A 20,925-nucleotide genomic window follows, 5' to 3' on the forward strand; every position below is an offset into this window, starting at 1 on the left:
GGTCAGGACCCTCGGCCTGGACGATGACCCCTTCTCAGAATAAAGGATACTCCCCAAAAATCTTTTCTTTCTAAAACTTCTTCTTGTGACTTTTCAAGTCTAAATCTTTTCTTTATAGAACATTATGTACATGCTCATATTGGTGTCCTTAAATGTAAAGCATGGCATAAGAATGAAATAAACATATAAAAATATTTCCAAAGATTCTTTCTTCTTCATAATTTTCAACATGAAAATAGCATATAAGAACAACACAAAAATCTGAAAATTTAAGCACATATAGCATAATAGATCATCTAAACTTTTGCTAGAATAATTCTAAATTAATGGGTACTCACTCGCTCTAATTAAATAAAGATAAACTCTTTTAAGCAATTCATCAAACACCTTGTATTTGTGCTTTTGTGAGTTAAACCACTTTAGTAAAGGGTTATGTCAACTCACCTCAAAACTTCTCGAACCAATACGTAGACTCCAATCCAATTTATATCCGTCAAATAATTGATTCTACAACAACCAGTGTATTTTAATTAATTTTCAAGTACTACACCTAATTATGAAATTTATTGATGATATAGAGGAAGAAGGGAATTAGCTATTCAATCTTACCTATTACTACTGTAGGGTAATTGATAATAGGGGATTTTACATACCTGAGTTCAAGAATTAGCGACTTGTAAAGAAACCTAAACTTCGCGTTGCCTGCGGGAGTATTGAGCAGCAAGACTCTGTCTTACGATTCTGCGTTTGTGCGTGAACGAGGGCCCTTTTTTTAACTCAGCGTTTCAGCGTATTCTGTTTCTTAGTCCTAAAACCTTTTTACTTCTTTTGCAGTCCATAACCCTTTATGGGTTAGGACTTGTTTTCACGTTTTCCTTTTCTTTATTTGTTTTTCCATTTCTTTTCTTTTCTTTTTTCTTTTTTTGGTTTTAACTTAACTAGTATTAACTTATATATACTTTTAATATTTAATAATAACAAAATTATTAATATTCTCCTAATTGTACATTCAACTACTTAAGTGCATATATCTATATGTTTTCACTATAGGCAAGAAAAAATAATAATAATAATTTAATTTTATAAATAGCGTGTTTCGAATTTTTTTTTTTTTATAAATTTGAGAAGTGTTACATTTCTGTTATTATGCTATCTTCGGTCTTGCTCGATTTCGATCTCGATCTCCACAGGTACCTCAAATCCCGAACTTGGTACCTTATCGTCGTATCTCGATCTGACATGCTATGGGGCCGATCTTCGACCCATCCCCTTAGTTCCGGTTAATCAACACAATTAGGCAAGCCCTATTTTGATCGTATACAACGATCTTTCATATACTTGGCCAATATATTTGTTTAGCCATATATTGGGGTTCAGGCACAAAACTGATTGATTCACTTTGTATCTATTTCAAGACATCAAGTGTAGTATCAGTTGTGAAGCACATTTGAGTAAAGAGAATTCTTTCTCACACGATAAAGAAAAGGAATACAATACAACCTTTTTCCCACTATTATGCAAAGTAAAATCATATTCTCATGTTTGTCCTAGAAAAATTAAAGAAACAAAAGTGAGTATTTTAAGATTTTGCCCCTAGAAAGTGAAGCACCACCACCACACAAAAATATTCTTGAAGTTGCAGACAGAATTTAAAAGACATATTTTTGGTAAAATAAGTGAAATTCTACTCAATAAAACAAGAACTCACTCACTTAGCAGCATTTATGAGCTGATGAAAAGATATTCTAATAAGCTAGAAAGTGAAATTCTACTCTTAGTTATCGAAAATCCCACTAATTAAAAGAATCTTGTCTAATTAAAAAAAATCAGAATAAAAGGAAGCAAAACAGCCTTATATAAAGTGCAAATATTTCTTGAAATCTAACCATCAGCTCCTTCGATCAGTATTTTCTTCATTTATTATCTTATAACAATTCAATTTGCAACATGGTTGTTGGTGGTGCAATGAGAGACAACAGTGTTATCAAAGGCGAAAAGCGCAAAAAAGCTCTAAGGTTTGTCGGGACTTTAAGCGCAAAGCATAAATAGAGCGTTGGCTTTAACGAAAAAAGGCGCAAATGGGGAAAAACTACAAATATGCATGTGTAGTCCAAGACTAGTATCTATAAGCATGAATACCAAATATATAGACAAAGCAATTGAAGAAAATTTACAATAAAGTAAAATATAAATTGTTTAGTGTCGCCTCTTCAAGATTATGCTCATTGGCAAGGAAAAGTATGCCTTAAAGCCTTGATAATAACACTAAAGCACCCGCTAAGCGAGGCGAAGCGCTCAACATATTTTGAGCCTCTCTTCGGGGAATAAGCATGCTTTAAGCGCGTCTTTGATAACACCGAGCAGGCTTTTCATTTTCATCTTTATCTCATGTTTTTTTTAATGTGTGTGTAAGAGTTTAAGTTGTTCGCACGAATGGTGTAAGAAATATTTACACCATCTAGGTAGCCCGGCGTCGTCATTGCACCACTAATAGCCATGAGTTTTTTTTTTTTATTTCATGTTCAAGAGAAGAGATGCATCAAGATGACGATGAGAATGTTATATAGAGAGTATATATTTATTGTAAGTTCTCCGTTTGCTGCTGATATTATTTTTCTGGTTTCTGTTGTTGTCCCGAATCTATTGTCTCTGAGCCGAGGGTCTCCCGAAAACACCTCTCTACCCCTTCAGGATAGGGGTAAGGTCTACGTACACTCTACTCTCCCCCGACTCTACTGGTGCGATTTTACTGGATTGTTGTTGTTGCTCTCTGTTTCTTTTGCAGACTCTTAAATTTCAAATAGAAATCAAGTAGTTGGAGAAAAAGTTCTAGAATGGGACAAATTACAATTTTGAAGGTTTTATTTAATTCTCTAATACAATTATACAAGGTACTGAAGAAAAAATCAATATTCTTGGGGTGGGGGGATGGTGGATCCTCAAACTTTTTCAATCTCTACTGTATAAGGTTTTATAATCAATATTTTCTTCAACATTTCTCATATTGATCTTCAGCAGGTATAATATCTTCTATCTTCTCAGGAAGTTGAATACCTTAATAACCAAAGCAAATATGAAGGCAAAAACAACAGCATATGCAACAGTCACAACTGCAACTACTCCAAGAAAATCATGCTTGAACCCGAAGTAACGTCTCAAGAATTGTTCCACAGTTTCATCATCATTAATTTTGTTTTGGATGTCACCAAATTGTGACACAACCAGACCATACAAGGTCCAGGCAACAGGACAAGCCCAATAGTACCATCTCCACCATATGGCCATACACTGTTTTTTAATGAAAACATGTCATTTTCGTGCTCTACATTGATTTAACTTTCATGTAATGAAAATGGAAGTGTTTCAAGAACTTACAGGCCGCGGGATAATGAATCCTGAAAAAAGATTCCACATGGCCAAGAAGAAGATAGCAACAATTTGCGCAACATTTAGATTTGGGGTAACAACAACGCCCATCATACCATAGAAGGTGAAGTACAAGAGAGTGAAATACATGATGAACAAGTACCAAAAGAACTTGGTTACTGTCCATTCAAATCCAATCATAGCATAGACAATGACGCCATAGAAAATAGCTTGCACAAAAACATATGGCATTTCAATGACAACCTGTAGGATCGAAAAGCATTATAAGTAATTTAGACCTTTTTAACCTGTGAAAAAAAATTAAGCTTTTAGCATTAAGAACTAAAAGTATTTTCCAGATTATATGAGTACTTATTTCATCTCATATGTTTGAACTTACACTTTAGTACCAAGATCCCAGAACATCCCTATGGCCAAGGCGACGAAGACTGTAAAGAGAAATCTGACTACAGTATAAGCGGGATTACGCCAGTATGACCAGTGTTACTTCCAAAGGCAAGCCATTCATTGGGTCCAAAATGGCTCAACGGCTACTACAGGCAGCACAGATGATGTATTTTGTAAACCAAGGAAGAAAACAGCAGCATACATTGATCCCATAGCATTAAATAGGTCTTGCTTGTTACCACTATAACAAAAAAAATATAGGCTTTTCGCATTAAGAACTAAAGTAATTTCAAGATGATATGAGTACGTGCTTTGTCTCGTATATTTGGACTTGCACTTTACTACCAAGATCCCAGAAAATTGTCCCAAAGGCCAAGGCGATGCAAATTGTAAAGAGAAATCTGACTGCAGTATAAGCAGGATTACGCCAGTATGACCAGTGTTTCTTCCAAAGGCAAGCCATACATTGGGTCCAAAATGGCTGTGAATATTGACTATCGAAATACAGGTCTTTTGTACCAGGGCAAGGCACCCCCAGTTCACTTATCACTGCTTTTGTCCTCCTGTAAAGGTCTGATTTCTTGTATAAATCAGCAAAATCAACCCCCAACATCATTTCCTGAGCCGAGATTGTGACTTCTAACATCCAAGTTGCTGGATTGTAACCATCTTGTATTTTACTTACCCCGAGCATTGACTGAATACAGGAAAAATTAGTTAGTATTTTATGGAAAAAAGAAAAGCTCCTTTTCACCAGGACAACTTACCTCAAAGTATTTGATCAAATGGCAAGAATGTTGATCCAAAGGACCAACATATATCTCTTGTCCTCCTCGTTTCATTAGAAATAGCTGCAAAGAGTGGTGCTTATATTAGTACGCAACGTCAAAAGAGAGAAAAAAAAACATTTATTAGCTTGATCGGGTTCAAAAAGGTATCAAATTCACCTCATCAAAGGCTTCAAAAATGTCGATACTAGGCTGATGGAATGTACAAACAACGGTTCTCCCTGTGTCAACAGTGTTCCTAACAGTTCTCATCACAATTGCAGCAGCCCTTGCATCCAGCCCTGAAGTTGGTTCATCCATGAAAATGATAGAGGGGTTGGCTACTAATTCCACTGCAATGGTCAACCTTTTGCGTCGCTCAGTTGAGAGACCGTTGACTCCTGGCAAACCAACTAACGCTGATCTTAATGGTGCAAGCTCCACAAGTTCCATAACTTCCTCAACAAACATCTGCACAAGGATAATAGATAGGAAATGTAATATGACTTCAACCTTCTTTATTATGTTTTAACTAATTTTTGGGCGAGATTCATGTTAAGGAAGGAAATTGTCAAAAGTTGCGAACCTTTCTGGTATTTTCATCAACATCATGAGGTAAACGCAGCCAAGCTGAGTATACTAATGACTCATAAACTGTAACATGAGGTGAATGGATATCATTCTGCTCACAGTATCCTGATATACGTGCAAATGTTTCTTGCTTCTTAGGATAGCCAGAGATCTTGATACTACCCTCAATATATCTGTTGCGGAAGCCAAATGTATATAGTGTGAATAAGTCACAACTACTATACCAAAAATTATGACAGCCACCAAATAATAAATAAGACAATAAAGCAATAATAAAAGGAACACCAGAATTTACGAGGTTCGGCTAATTTTGCCTACTCCTCGGACACAGCCAATATTTTATTCCACTCCAAAAATACAAGTGAAATAATACTAAAGAGAGAAGATACAAATGCCTTAAACAGATGAGAAGGCAAATGAGAGATGTGTTTAAATCCTAAACATTAGGCCTTCTTTTATAGGGGGAAAATCCCCCCAAAACTCAAGAGCCCACCGATGTGGGACAAAATTTGCCAAATTCAACAAATCTCCACCTTGGCAAAATTCCACATCTTCAATTTTCTCTCAATAACAAATTTTGATTGTGTCTTCATCTTCAATCTTCAGTTTTCAACAATGTTGATCAAATCCAAACAATGTTGAAACTTGATCGCAGTCACCACCTTAGTTAGCATATCAGCAGGATTCTCCGTAGTATGAATTTTCTTCACTGTGACTCCTCCTTCTTCTATGATTTCTCGTACGAAATGATACCGAACATCAATATGCTTCGTCCTTGCATGATAAACTTGGTTCTTCGCTAATTGAATAGCACTTTGACTATCACAAAAAATTGTGATACCTTTTTGTTCAACACCAAGCTCCTTTAGCAATCCTTGAAGCCAAATTGCCTCCTTCACAGCCTCTGTAATAGCCATGTACTCTGCCTCTGTTGTAGACAAAGCAACTGTTGACTGCAAAGTAGACTTCCAACTAACTGGTGCCTTTGCAAAAGTAAACACATAACCAGTAGTTGATCTTCGTTTGTCCAGATCACCCGCAAAATCTGAGTCACAATATCCAACTACAGACTGATTGTCTTCCTGCTCAAAAACTAACCCGACATCTACAGTATTATGAATATACCGTAGAATCCACTTCACAGCTTGCCAATGCTCCTTCCCTGGATTGTGCATATATCTGCTAATAACTCCAACAGCTTGTGAAATGTCAGGCCTTGTGCAAACCATTGCATACATCAAGCTACCAACAGCATTTGCGTATGGTACCTTTGACATATACTCTCGTTCAGCTTCATCTATTGGCGACATAGTAGTACTTAGCTTAAAATGGGGAGCAAGTGGAGTACTAACTGGCTTAGTCTTGTCATCTATGCCAAAACGTTGTAGTACTCTCTTCAAATATTCTTTCTGAGATAAACAGAGTTTCTTTGAACGTCTATCTCTAATTATCTCCATGCCAAGAATTTTCTTTGCCTCACCCAGATCCTTCATCTCGAACTCCTTCTTCAGTTGAATCTTCAACTTATCAATTTCTTCCGAATTCTTGGAAGCTATCAACATATCATCAACATATAGGAGAAGATATACAAAGGAACCATCTTTAAGCTTGTGCAAATACACACAATGATCGTATTTGCTTCTCTTGTACCCTTGCCGCAACATAAACTCGTCAAATCGCTTGTACCATTGTCTAGAAGATTGTTTCAATCCGTACAACGATTTTTCAAGTTTGCACACCATATTTTCTTTTCCAGCAACTTTGAATCCTTCTGGCTGAGTCATGTAGATTTCCTCCTCCAAGTTTCCATGTAAAAACGCAGTTTTTACATCCATCTGAACTAGTTCCAAATCCAATTGTGCTACCAAAGCCAACATAATTCTAATGGAGGAATGTTTTACAACTGGAGAAAACACTTCATTGTAATCAATTCCCTCCTTTTGAGCATATCCTTTGGCCACCAATCTTGCTTTGTAGCGAACATTTACTTGGTTAGGAAATCCTTCTTTCTTTGCAAATACCCATTTGCACCCAATTGCTTTCTTTCCCTTCGGGAGATTGGCCAATCTCCATGTATGATTCTGATGAAGGGACTGTATTTCATCATTCATGGCAATCCTCCACTTATCTTCTTCTGAACTTTGGACAGCATCTTTATAAGTGGTAGGAACATCATCAGCTACAATTGAGGTTGCACAAGCAACTGTCTCTATGAGACGAACAGGTTTCGTTATTGTTCTTTTTGGCCTGCTGGTTGCTATTGATTCAAGTTGTTGTTGAGGTTCCTGAGTTGGAATCTCCTCTACTGGCTCTCCTTCCAGAGGGTAATCTTCATTTGTTTCCTCCTCTGCTTCTTGTGTAGGAAAAATAAATTTTCCCTCAAACTCCACCTGCTTAGAAGCACCTTTATTTTGTTTGGTATCTTCTGTTACCTTATTTACCATAGCAGATTCATCAAAGGTAACATCCCTGCTGAATATTACTTTCTTTGTCATAGGACACCATAAGCGATATCCTTTGACTCCAGAAGTAATTCCCATAAAAATAGCCTTCTTTGCCCTTGGATCCAATTTTGACTCCGTCACATGATAATATGCAGTTGAGCCAAACACGTGCAAAGAGTTATAATCTACAGCAGGTTTTCCATACCATTTTTCAAATGGTGTCTTGCCATCAATAGCAGCAGATGGTAGACGATTAATGAGGTGACATGCATATGTAATTGCCTCAGCCCAAAATTCTTTGTCCAAGCCAGCATTGGACAACATACACCGTACCTTGTCCAGCAAGGTCCGGTTCATATGTTCTGCCACTCCATTTTGTTGTGGTGTATGTCTAACAGTGAAGTGTCGGACGATGCTATCATTTTCACAGACCTTATTGAAATGATCATTTTTGTATTCACCTCCATTGTCTGTGCGAATACACTTGATCCTCTTGCCTGTTTGATTCTCCACCATCGTCTTCCATTTGAGAAAAATTCCCAACACTTCATCTTTGCTCTTCATTGTATACACCCATACTCTTCGGGAAAAATCATCAACAAAGGTTACAAAATAGTGCTTCCCACCCAATGAAGGTGTTTTGGAAGGACCCCAAACATCAGAGTGTACATAATCCAAAATGCCTTTAGTATTATGGATCGTTGTACCAAATTTAACCCTTGTCTGTTTCCCTTTAACACAATGCTCACAAAACTCCAAGTTGCAAGCCTTTACTCCTTTTAACAATCCTTGATCTGATAGAGTTTTCAAGGATTTTCCTCCAGCATGTCCCAAGCGCATGTGTCATAGCTTGGTTGCTTCTGCCTCTTTGTCGTCACTGGATGTCACTGTCGCTGTCCCAATAACTGTACTGCCACGATAGCGGTACATATTATTATTCTTCCGATTAGCCTTCATTACCACTAGTGCACCGGAGCATACTCTCATCACTCCATTTTCTGCAATGATTTTGAACCCTTTTGATTCTAGGGCTCCCACAGAGATGAGATTCTTCTTCAAATCCGGTACATATCGAACATCTATCAATGTTCTGATCATTCCATCATGGTTCCTTAATCGTATTGAACCAATGCCATATGAGGTAAGAGGGCTGTTATCCGCTGTGTGGACGACTCCATATTCTCCTTCTTGAAATTCCACGAACCAGTCCCTGTTGGGACACATATGATAGCTACAAGCCGAGTCCATCAACCATATGTCTGATGATGTTGATGACTCTGTTGTAACTAATGAGAAGTCTGAATCATCACAATCAGCTACATTTGAATCCATAATAGCCTTTCCATTGTTATGTTTGGCCTTATTCTTCAACTTCGGACAGTCTTTCTTCCAGTGCCCTTTTTCTCGACAAAAGGCACATTCATCTTTGCTGGGTCTGGATCTTGACTTGGATCTTCCCTTCTTTGTCCTCGTTTGATTTTGAGGACGACCCCTCACAAACAGTGTTTCTCCTTCTCCGCCCTTCTGTTTTTCTCGCTTTCTTTGTTCATAGCTGTACAAAGCCGAACAAACTTCTCTGAGAGAAATTTCGTCATTTCCATGGAGTAGAGTAGTTTCAAGGTGCTCGTACTCATCAGGAAGTGACGCCAACAACATTAAGGCCAAGTCACCATCATCATAAGTTGTATCCATATTTTGCAAATCTGTGACCAACTTATTGAAACTGGTGATATGTTCATTCATCGTGGTACCAGGAACATAGGTGAAGTGAAACAGTCTCTTCTTCATGTACAATTTATTTTGACTGTTTTTCTTCAAAAATTTATCCTCCAGTGCTTTCCATAATTTACTTGCAGAAGTTTCCTTTGTGTATGGATATTTCTGCTCTCTAGCAAGGTAGGATCGAATGGTACCGCAAGCAACACGGTTGATAATTCTCCAATCTTCTTCTCCAATAACATCTGGTTTCTTTTCTTCAATGGCCAGATCTAGCCCTTGTTGAAAAAGGACATCTAGAACCTCGCCTTGCCACATCCCAAAATGTCCGGACCCGTCAAATATTTCGACCGCAAATTTCGCATTTGACACAATTCTTGTCATAAGCGAAGATGCCAATGATGACGTATTGTTGACACTTGATGTAGATTCTTCTTGTTTATTGTCTCCCATCTTTGACACAAATATTATTTAATAGCTGACGACACAAATCAAGATTATTTCCTTTCTGGTGTGGAAGATCAGACTAAGCTGCAACCACAGAGCATACTCAGACAGAACCTTGACTCAGTTACCAAGATAAATCTTTTCTGATGTGGAAGATCAGACTATGCTGCAACCACAGAGCATACTTAGACAGTACCTTGGCTCTGATACCAATTGTTGCGGAAGCCAAATGTATATAGTGTGAATAAGTCACAACTACTATACCAAAAATTATGACAGCCACCAAATAATAAATAAGACAATAAAGCAATAATAAAGGGAACACCAGAATTTACGAGGTTCGGCTAATTTTGCCTACTCCTCGGACACAGCCAATATTTTATTTCACTCCAAAAATACAAGTGAAATAATACTAAAGAGAGAAGATACAAATGTCTTAAACAGATGAGAAGGCAAATGAGAGGTGTGTTTAAATCCTAAACATTAGGCCTTCTTTTATAGGGGGAAAATCCCCCCAAAACTCAAGAGCCCACCGATGTGGGACAAAATTTGCCAAATTCAACAATATCCTCCTGTTTTTCTTCCGGCCAATACATCCATCAATGTTGTCTTTCCAGCCCCACTAACTCCCATCAAAGCTGTCAAAACACCAGGCCGGAAAGCTCCACTTACACCCTTCAGAGTACCAATCTATCTTCAGTGGCGCCCTGATCTTTCATTTCCTAAAAGTATCATCGGAAAGTTTTAACATATTATTGAAATGCAGGATTAGCATAAGTAGTTACTGATCAATAACAATTCCTGGCTAGTTACCTGAGGCATGTCAACGGAGTATATAACTTCATCAAAGGTGATGGAATGCGGTTCAAATGGAAGAACCATTCCCTTTTTCTTATTATGACCCTTACTATTGGACTCATCTTTGTCATTGTTAGTTATTTTGGCATCTTCACCGTCTTCTGATGTCATAGCTTGCGGCTTACCAAATGCTGTAGATATTCAAACTAAAAATTCAATCTTTTCTCCTTTATGGAAATATAAATGCAGAAACTCGAGAGATGCTCACGGTTGAGATAAGCGAGTGCAAGACTGTAGCAGATGTTAAAGATAATTGTGAATCCGATAAGTGCGCCAATACCTATCCAGTACCAGTATGCATCTGGGAAGAACCCTCGAGATCTTACAACTGCAACTCCAAGTGGCTCAGTTCCATTTGGTGCAATATGTTTCCACTTTTTCCCATCAAATTCATTCACAAGAACTGAATTCATAGAGTACATTAGCAGTAGACTATTCATACTAGTCAGCTTAACCAAGACAAGAGCTTCTACAAACATATTAATCACCAAATATACCTCGTGATAGAACTGCCCCAATGAAGCGGAACAATCCTGATGCCATCTGGTTTACTAATATGAGTAGCAAGAAATGTTTGAACAATCTGCAAAAATATACTCTTGTTTAGTAATCATGAGAAAAAGGAACCTGATTTTTATTCTGCATCATCTTTTTTTTTACTCTTACCTTGCAGGATTCGGATCAAATCCAATGACATAGTAAGTGAGGAACACCCAAAGACCAACTTCAACAAACGTTACAGGGATTTTGAGCATCCATGAAGGAATTGCATAAGCCCATGAAGGGAAAAAGAGAAGGTCCCTTTGTTGTAGAATACAGTAAGTTTATATATTGTCAAGGCAATCTCAGACATGCCATTAAACATAATCTTCAGAACCACAAAAAAGAGGGCGCCAACATATATTCCTCCATCATCCATAGTATCACGAGGCATCTCAGTTCGGAAAAAGAGGGTCATTGTCATGAGTGCCATAGTTGAAAGCTAAAAACAGATCAAAACAAGGAAGCATTAGTACTTACAAGCAAATATGAAGGGACAAAAACTTGTTAGATCGATAAATGTAATAGACTAAATTGTCACCTGAGTGAACTTGAAGATGTAAACAAATGAGTTCCTCTTCATTAGCAAGAGTTCTCTTTCAGCGCAGATCTTTAAGAGTTGTTTCTTCCCTACACCATACTTTTGAGTTGTCAAAGCAGCAGGATGGCTTTTGCTCTTATCATATGAAGTTGCAAGCTCATCCTCGAGTTTCCTCCCAACATGGAATGATTGATATGCCTCAGCAAATTCTTTTGATGTGATAAACGTGTAAGTCTCTTCCCTCCTCACCCAATATTGATGCTGATCCTTCTTTGATGTCACCAGCAAAGAGTTTAAATTTGCACCATCAGAAGGGCAAACGGATCAACATTTCTCAACCTTATTAGTCGTAGTCCATCGTAAGACATACTTCTTTCAAGAAGTCGGCCACGCCTTTTCTATCTGGACATTTGAAACCCATGGACTCGAAGAAGCCAAGGACATCCTCTCGAGGACCCTGATAAACTATTTGCCCATCTGATAACAGAACAATGTCATCAAACAAGTTGTAGGTCTCGGGTGCCGGCTGCAGGAGAGATATCACAGCAGTTCCATTCAAGATTTGCGTCTTAGAGAGTTCACAATGGAGTAAGTGGTAGAACTATCCAATCCAGTTGAGATTTCATCCATGAAAATTGCCTTTGACGATCCAACAAGCATTTCACCTGTTGTCACACGCTTCTTTTGTCCTCCTGAGATACCCCTTTTCATTTCATCTCCCACCATAGTATCTGCGCAAATATCCAGCCCCAACAGCTGCAGATTGAATACATAAATCACTTTGTTATCAAATTTCTTCTACCTTTTCATTGTCTAAAATATAAAGAAGTTATTGGACATAACTTTTGTTACCTTAAGAACATAATCTGTTACAACATAGGCTTCTTGTCCCTCTGTTGTCGCTGCCTACGTTGTCACAAAACAACTAAGTTTATAAGCATTTACCTTCAAGAAAGTTCTCCACTTGGTTCAATAACTAAAAATTGCATACATGAATATGGCAAAGTTCCTTTTCCTATTCTCAGAAAGCTGTAAACTTGTTAGCTTTTTGCTCTTTTCTTAACCTTTACTGTTTCTACTATGCTTCATTTGGTTTCAAAGACCACTTAGTCTTTTACCTTCATGATGATGTCAATATCAGCATCTGGCTTGATTTTAGCTGCTTTCTCTCTTCTTGACAATTCAGCCAACATATCTGCAAATTATTCCAAGAAACATCAATCAATATATCTAATAAGTTAAATTTCAACAAAAAATGCTATTTCATTGAAGAAGAAATTTGGGGGGAAAATTAATAAAAGAAATGTTAACCACAACGAGAGCCAACTCCCTGGCATCTGGCTGAGAATTCCAAAGTTTCTCTCACAGTCATTTCTCCAATGTGTAAATCATGTTGGCCAATATAAGCAGCAGTTCTTTGCGGCACAAATTCATTCATTTCATGTCCATTATAAGTCACTTTCCCAGCAACCTGATTCACACCAAAAGCGGTAACTAATCTTTATATTCTCAGTACATATAACTTAATCTGTTTAATATGTAGAACTAATGGTCATACCTTAAGGGCACGGTCAAGATTTCCAGCCAAAGCTAATAATAAAGTAGTTTTACCAGAACCTGGAGGTCCTAAAAGCAAAGTCATTCTACAAGGCTTAATGATACCACTCACATCATCAAGAATAGTGAGTTTCCTCTTTCGATTTGGTAGGATATGGAGAGAGTTCAACATTGCCTACAAACACCATACTTGTTAAAAGAGAATTGAGACTTGAAATCAAATTTTCTTTTAGATTTTTACCTCAAGAAAATTAGTCAAGAAGTTGGTAAATGTAGGCAAAGCTCTGCTTCCTATATATGCATCTGCCTCAATATTCAGATGCTCATATCTTACTTCTATGGATGGCAAATCCATTCCTATTCTATAAAAGAAAGAAAAGCAATGTCAAACCACTTAAATTAAGGGGGAAAGAACAACTACTCATAGATTAACAACACTATAACAACTAATGTATCTCTGTTTTAAGCAAGTCCAACTGACTATATGAATCATCATTGTCCGTGGCCCTACATCTAAGCCCGCCTAAGTCAAATATTGGTAATATTTGCTGTCGTGTGACCTGGAGGTCACGGGTTCAAGCCGTGAAAACGGCCTCTCGTAGAAATGCAAGGTAAGACTGCATAAATAAGGCTCCATGTGGTCTGACTATCCCCTAGACACTGCGCATAGTGGGAGCTCAGTGCACTGGACTATCATTTTTTCTCTAACACTACAAGATCTCTAGACTTGCTAATAGCATATAAATCTCTATCAGCGAAGTACTTCGAGGGATTATATGGAAGGAACTGATAGGACCAAATCTATTGTTGTATGTGAAAGTAGACAAAATAAAAGAAAGAAAAATCAAAAAGAGATGAAAATATGAAAATATGATGTAAGCGCTTACATCGACATTCAGCATTCTTATGATGTAAGCGCTTACATCGACATTCTTATGATGTAAGCGCTTACCTCGGCAGGGCATTCAAATGCCTATAAATAGGGGTCTACATTTTCATTTGTAGAACATCCCAAAAAAACTTCTTCTTTCTCTCTTCAATTAATAAAGAGCTATTCTTTGTGTGGCCGTGGGTAGGCAAAAATTGCTGAACCACGTAAATCTTGTCTTGTCTTGTCTTGTGCAATTTATTGCTTTTCTCTCTTAAATATTCTTTTCTTTCTATTAGCTTGATACGCTTCCCAACAACTGGTATCAGAGCACAAACAATGTAATTCTGATAGAAAAGCACAGTATTGGTGCAGGTACTATTCACAAGAATAGTGTGACACTATTGATCATCGTTACTATTCACAAGCACTATTCACATAAATTGTTTTTGTGAAAAATGGCATCGGAAGAAGGGAAGGTTAAGATGACAAGTTCAATGGCAAAGATTTTGGATTCTGGAAAATGCAAATAGAGGACTATTTGTACTAGAAAAAATTACACTTACCTCTGACCGAGGTGAAACCGGAGACTATGTCCAAAGTGGATTGGGATCTATTAGATCGCCAAGCTCTTGGTGTGATTCGTTTGACGCTAACACGAAATGTGGCGTTTAACATCATTAACGAGAAGACCACTGCAGGCCTGATGAAGGCGTTATCACATATGTATGAGAAGCCATCTGCTTCAAATAAAGTCTATTTGATGCGTCGATTGTTCAACTTAAAAATGATAGAAGGTGGATCAGTCACGGAACATATCAATGAGTTTAATACAATATTAACTCAGTTGAGTTCTGTTAATATAACAATTGATGCCAAAATCAGGGCGTTGATTCTACTATCATCTCTACCGGAGAGTTGGTCTACAACAGTAACTACAGTTAGCAGTTCATCAGGAAGTACCAAACTCAAATTGAATGATATTAGAGACTTGGTTCTAAGCGAAGATATTCGCCGAAGAGAATCAAGTGATTCCCTAGGATCTGCTTTTAGTATCGAAAGCAGGGGGAGAATCAACCAAAGAAGACAGAGTTATGGTCGTGGCAAATCAAAGTCAAGGAGAAGAGGACAATCCAAAAATCGCAAGGACATTACTTGTTGGAATTGCGATAAAAAAGGTCACTACAGTAGTCAATGTAGAGAACCAAAGAAGAAGAAGGAAGAAAATTCAGCAAATGTAATTGCTGAACAAATCGGTGATGCACTAATTTGTTGTGCAGACAGTCCAGTCGAATCTTGGATTCTGGACTCAGGTGCATCCTTTCACTCTACATCATGCAAAGAATTATTGCATAATTATATTGCTGGAAAATTTGGGAAAGTTTATCTAGCAGACGGTGAACCTCTTGACATTGCCGGAAAAGGTGAAGTTCATATAAAGACTTCACAAGGCACGCTATGGAAATTGCAAAATGTACGAAATGTTCCTGGCCTCAAAAAAATCTGATATATATGGGTCAGATTGACGATGAAGGATATACAACAACATTCGGCAACGGATCATGGAAGATAACCAAAGGGAATTTGGTTGTGGCACGAGGCTTCAAAAGGGGAACACTGTATGCAACTGCAATAGAAAGAGATACTATAGCAATAGTTGATCATGGTCGTGATACAACATTGTGGCACCGGAGGCTCGGGCATATGAGTGAGAAGGGAATGAAGCTTTTGGCATCCAAAAAGAAGTTGTCAAACCTAAAACATGTTGAATTAGGTTTGTGCGAAGATTGCATTTACGAGAAACAAAAGAGAGTTAGTTTCTCAAAGGTGGGAAGGACGCCAAAGAAAGTGAAGCTGGAACTAGTGCATACAGATGTGTGGGGACCAGCTCCTGTAACTTCTCTAGGAGGCTCACACTATTATGTCACCTTCATTAATGATTCCACAAGAAAGGTATGGGTTTATTTTCTGAAAAATAAATCTGATGTGTTTGTTACCTTTAAAAGATGGAAAGCTGAAGTTGAAAATCAGACAAGTCTAAAGTTAAAATGTCTGAAATCTGACAATGGAGGAGAGTATGATAGCCAAGAGTTCAAAGCATTTTGCTCGGAGAATGGGATCAGAATGATCAAGACAGTTCCTGGAACACCGGAACAAAATGGTGTTGTTGAGAGGATGAACAGAACCCTGAATGAACGAGCCAGAAGTATGAGAATACATTCTGGATTGCCGAAGTATTTTTGGGCTGAGGCTGTTAACACGACAGCTTACCTCATAAATAGGGGACCCTCTGTACCGCTGAATTTTGAAATTCCTGAGGAGGTATGGACAGGAAAGGAAGTAACTCTCTCACATTTGAAAATTTTTGGTTGTGTTGCTTATGTGCATGTAAACTCTAATGATAGAGATAAGCTTGATCCCAAAGCAAAGAAATGTTTCTTTATTGGCTATGGTGATGATAATTTTGGTTATCGATTTTGGGATGATCAGAATAGAAAGATCCTAAGACACAGGAATGTCACATTTAATGAAAATGTGATGTACAAGGACAAGCTTGAAGTAGAACCAACCAACACCAGCAAACAGACAATGTCTGAAACAGTTGAGTTAGAAGAAATCTCAGAAAATGAAGTGGCTAGAGGGATTACAACTGATTCTGAAATTGAAGATGAAGAACCAGAAGCCGAATTTGAAGAAGAACTAGAAACTGAACCTGAATCAGAACCAGAACTGGAACCAGAGATAGAATCAAATGCAAAACCAAATCTGGAATCAGGACCTGAATCAAATTCGGATTCTATTACTCATGAACCTACATTGAGGAGATCTAAAAGAGTCACGAATGCTCCAGATAGGTTAACTCTCTCTCTCTCTTCACTATTTACTTCTTACTGATGCTGGAGAACCAGAGCATTTTGTTGAAGCAATGCAGGTGATAGACTCTGATAAGTGGAAGCTAGCCATGAAAGAAGAGATGAATTCTCTTCAAAAGAATAAAACATGGATACTTACGGAGTTACCAAAAGGAAAGAAGGCATTGCAGAACAAGTGGGTGTACAGAGTCAAGGAAGAGCATGATGGTAAGAAGAGATACAAAGCACGATTAGTAGTAAAAGGCTTTCAGCAGAAGGAAGGAATTGACTACACCGAGATCTTCTCTCCTGTAGTCAAATTAACTACTATCAGGTTGGTGCTAAGTATTGTAGCTGCAGAAAATTTGCATTTGGAGCAGCTACATGTTAAAACTGCTTTCTTGCATGGTGACCTTGAAGAAGACATCTACATGAAGCAACCTGAAGGTTTTCAAGTTTCTGGTAAAGAAAACCTTGTGTGTAAGTTGAAGAAGAGTTTGTATGGTTTGAAACAAGCTCCCCGACAATGGTACAAGAAATTTGATGGATTCATGCATAAAAATGGTTTCACACGATGTGAGATGGACCATTGCTGTTATATCAAAAATCTTGATGAATCCTATATCATTTTATTGTTGTACGTTGATGATATGCTAATTCCAGGATCTAGCATAAATGAGATCAACTTGGTTAAGCAACAACTGGCGGAGGAGTTTGAAATGAAAGACTTAGGACTAGTTAAGCAAATGCTTGGGATGAGGATTAGCAGAAACAGGTCAAAAGGAACCTTAAAGTTGTCTCAAGAAAAGTATATACAGAAGCTACTAAGCAGGTTCAGTCTTCATGATGCAAAGACCAGAAGCACTCCACTTGGAAGCCATCTAAATCTGTCAAAGGACCAATCACCTAAGACAGATGAAGAAAGAAAGTACATGTCCAAAGTTCCGTATGCTTCAGCAGTAGGAAGTTTGATGTATGCTATGGTTTGCACTAGACCTGACATAGCCCATGCAGTTGGAGTTGTCAGTAGATACATGTCAGATCCAGGAAAGGAGCATTGGGAAGGTGTAAAATGGATATTGCGATATCTCAAAGGCACCTAAGGTATGGCACTTTGTTTTAAAAAGAGCAATATTATCTCACAAGGTTTTGCTGATGCAAATTTAGGCGGCGATCTGGATAGTCGAAAAAGTACCACGGGCTACGTGTTCACCTTGGGTGGTACTGCTGTTAGTTGGATATCCAGACTTCAGAAAAGTGTTGCTCTATCTACCACTGAAGCAGAGTACATGGCAATCTCAGAAGCTGGAAAAGAGATGATTTGGCTCAAGAATTTTCTTAAAGAGCAGGACAATTGTGAGCTTTTCAGCGATAGCCAGAGTGCAATTCATCTTGCCAAGAATCCAGTGTTTCATGCAAGATCGAAGCATATCCAGTTGAGGTATCATCATATCCGAGAGTTGATAAATGAAGGAACTTTTTCCCTACAGAAGATACCAGAATCAAAGAACCTGTCAGACATGTTGACCAAAGTTGTCGGTGTTGACAAACTGAGGTTGTGCACTGCCTCAGTTAGCCTTCAAGACTGATAGAGTGAAGGCGCCACCAGAGAATAGCAAATCTTTCTTTATTTTCTTTCTTGATGTAACATAGGTTTGAGGGGAGATTGATAGGACCAAACCTATTGTTGTATGTGAAAGTAGACAAAACAAAAGAAAGAAAAATCAAAAAGAGATGAAAATATGATGTAAGCACTTACATCGACATTCTTGTGATGTAAGCGCTTACCTCAGCATTCTTATGATGTAAGCGCTTACATCGACATTCTTATGATGTAAGCGCTTACCTCGGCAGGGCATTCAAATGCCTATAAATAGAGGTCTACATTTTCATTTGTAGAACATCCCAAAAAAACTTCTTCTTTCTCTCTTCAATTAATAAAGAGCTATTCTTTTTGTGGCCGTGGAGTAGGCAAAAATTGTCGAACCACATAAATCTTGTCTTGTGCAATTTATTGCTTTTCTCTCTTGAAAATTCTTTTCTTTCTATTAGCTTGATACGCTTCCCAACAGGAACATCTGCTAAGAATGGAATGCATTGATTTGGGCCACCTCTTCGGCTCGAAGACTCCTAACAAACATTGAACCTAAAGTAAATATACTAATATTACTGAAACTTAATCTCAATTACTTGGTATCGTCTATATAGATCCTTTTTGTCCAACAATATAGCCCAAAGAAGAAGGGGAACCTTGAAACAACGGTAAAGTTGTCTCTCTGAGTGACCTACAGGTCATGGGTTTGAGCCGCGGAAGCAGCCACTAATGCTTGCATTAAGGTAGACTGTCTACGTCACACCCATTGGGGTGCAGCCCTTCCCCGGTCCCTGCATGAACACGGGATCCCTTGTGTACCGGACTGCCCTGCCCTAATATAGCCCGAAGAAGAAAAACCCATACACATACACAGAGAGATAAAAAGATGCATTCACTTACCTGTCAATTCTTTGCCTGAGTTTCAACAAGAACTTCTCATTATCCTCATCGGCGATTTTCACGAGCCTTTCAAGCAAGTTCTTTCTTTCTTGAAAACCAAGATCATGTATATCAACTTCAGCAGCTGGACCTTGAGATCCAAACAAGAGACCTTTTCTTAAACGATCAAATGTTGGAAGTTTTTCAAGAGCTGCTCATTTAAGAGCATCTTCATCATCTTCATCTCTCGACGAACGACTAAAAATCTCCACGTCATTGTTCCTCCATATAGATTTAGTACTATTCACCCTTAAACTTAAGCTCCCTCTTAAATCACTTATATTTGCTGGCTCCATTTTTATTGAATTTTCTATGAAAAGTTCTTGAGTTTTCTTCTTGTGTCGACTACCTTTTTTATTTCCAACTTTGAATATTTAGAAAGAGAAAAATGATGAAAGCCTAAGTTAGAGTGTTACTACAGTTTAAAACTAAGGGGCTATTATATACTATATATAGCAGCAAGTATAGAAGAAGACGGCTATGAACTATAGATTGTTTTTAAAATAATTTAAGAGTCTATACGAGTCGTGGTAAAGTTACGTATTTCCTTGAATGAGTTCAAACTTTAAAGAAATAAATATAAAGAAAAAAAACAATAAATATACACCAATTAGAACAATAATAACATACTTAGTGTGATCCCACGAGTAGAATCAGAGGAAGGTGGAGTGTACACAGACCTTATTCCTACCTTGTGTAAGATATACTAACGGCTCAAGAAAAGCATTTTCAAATAGGGTTTGAAAAATATAGAGTAAAAAAACTATGATGAAAATATTTTTTAAAAATATAGTGATAGCAGATAACAAAAGTAAAAAGAAATAATAGTATTGATAAAATTAAAGAATAAGATAATAGAAGAATAATAAAAAAAACTGATACTAGTAAGGAGAAGAGAGAGAGGTGCTCTAAACTTGACCTGCTAACCTTCTATGATAATTAGGGCTGTCAAATTTGGCCCAAGCCCTAATGACCGGCTCAACCCATCCAAGGTTGGGCTAGTTATTGACTTGTCCATTTATTGAACTCCTTCTTGACTCAACTGATCTCAACTCATTTAAAATTGGGCTAATTTTTAGTCCAAATTGATTCATGAGTGTCAAAATATCTTAGAAATAATATTTTTTTGTTTGACATGGTATATATGACCATAATAAAGAAAAAAATTATTTAGTAATTATACAATTCATAAGAAAACAACATATATTAAGTAAAGCTTGATAAGAGTTGGGCGAGTTGGGTTATGACCCAAATTTTATCTCATTTTGACTCAGTCCATATAGCTCAATTAACTTTTGGGAGGGGTCAAATTGACCCGCCCAATTATTACCCCCAATCCATTTTGACCCGCTTAAAATTGGCTCAACTCACCCATTTAACACCCCTAATCATAATCCTCGACCTCAATACTCTCTTATTTAGGGTCATATTCTCGAT

General features: G+C 37.7%; 1 pseudogene; it reads right to left on the reverse strand.

The window, feature by feature from the left end:
• Window positions 1-3,030: 3,030 nt before the first annotated feature.
• LOC104233729 (pleiotropic drug resistance protein 1-like) lies at window positions 3,031-19,816 on the reverse strand (annotated as a pseudogene).
• Between the last annotated feature and the right edge of the window lie 1,109 nt (window positions 19,817-20,925).

This window comes from Nicotiana sylvestris, chromosome 10, assembly GCF_000393655.2.
Source record: "Nicotiana sylvestris chromosome 10, ASM39365v2, whole genome shotgun sequence".
Taxonomy (NCBI): domain Eukaryota; kingdom Viridiplantae; phylum Streptophyta; class Magnoliopsida; order Solanales; family Solanaceae; genus Nicotiana; species Nicotiana sylvestris.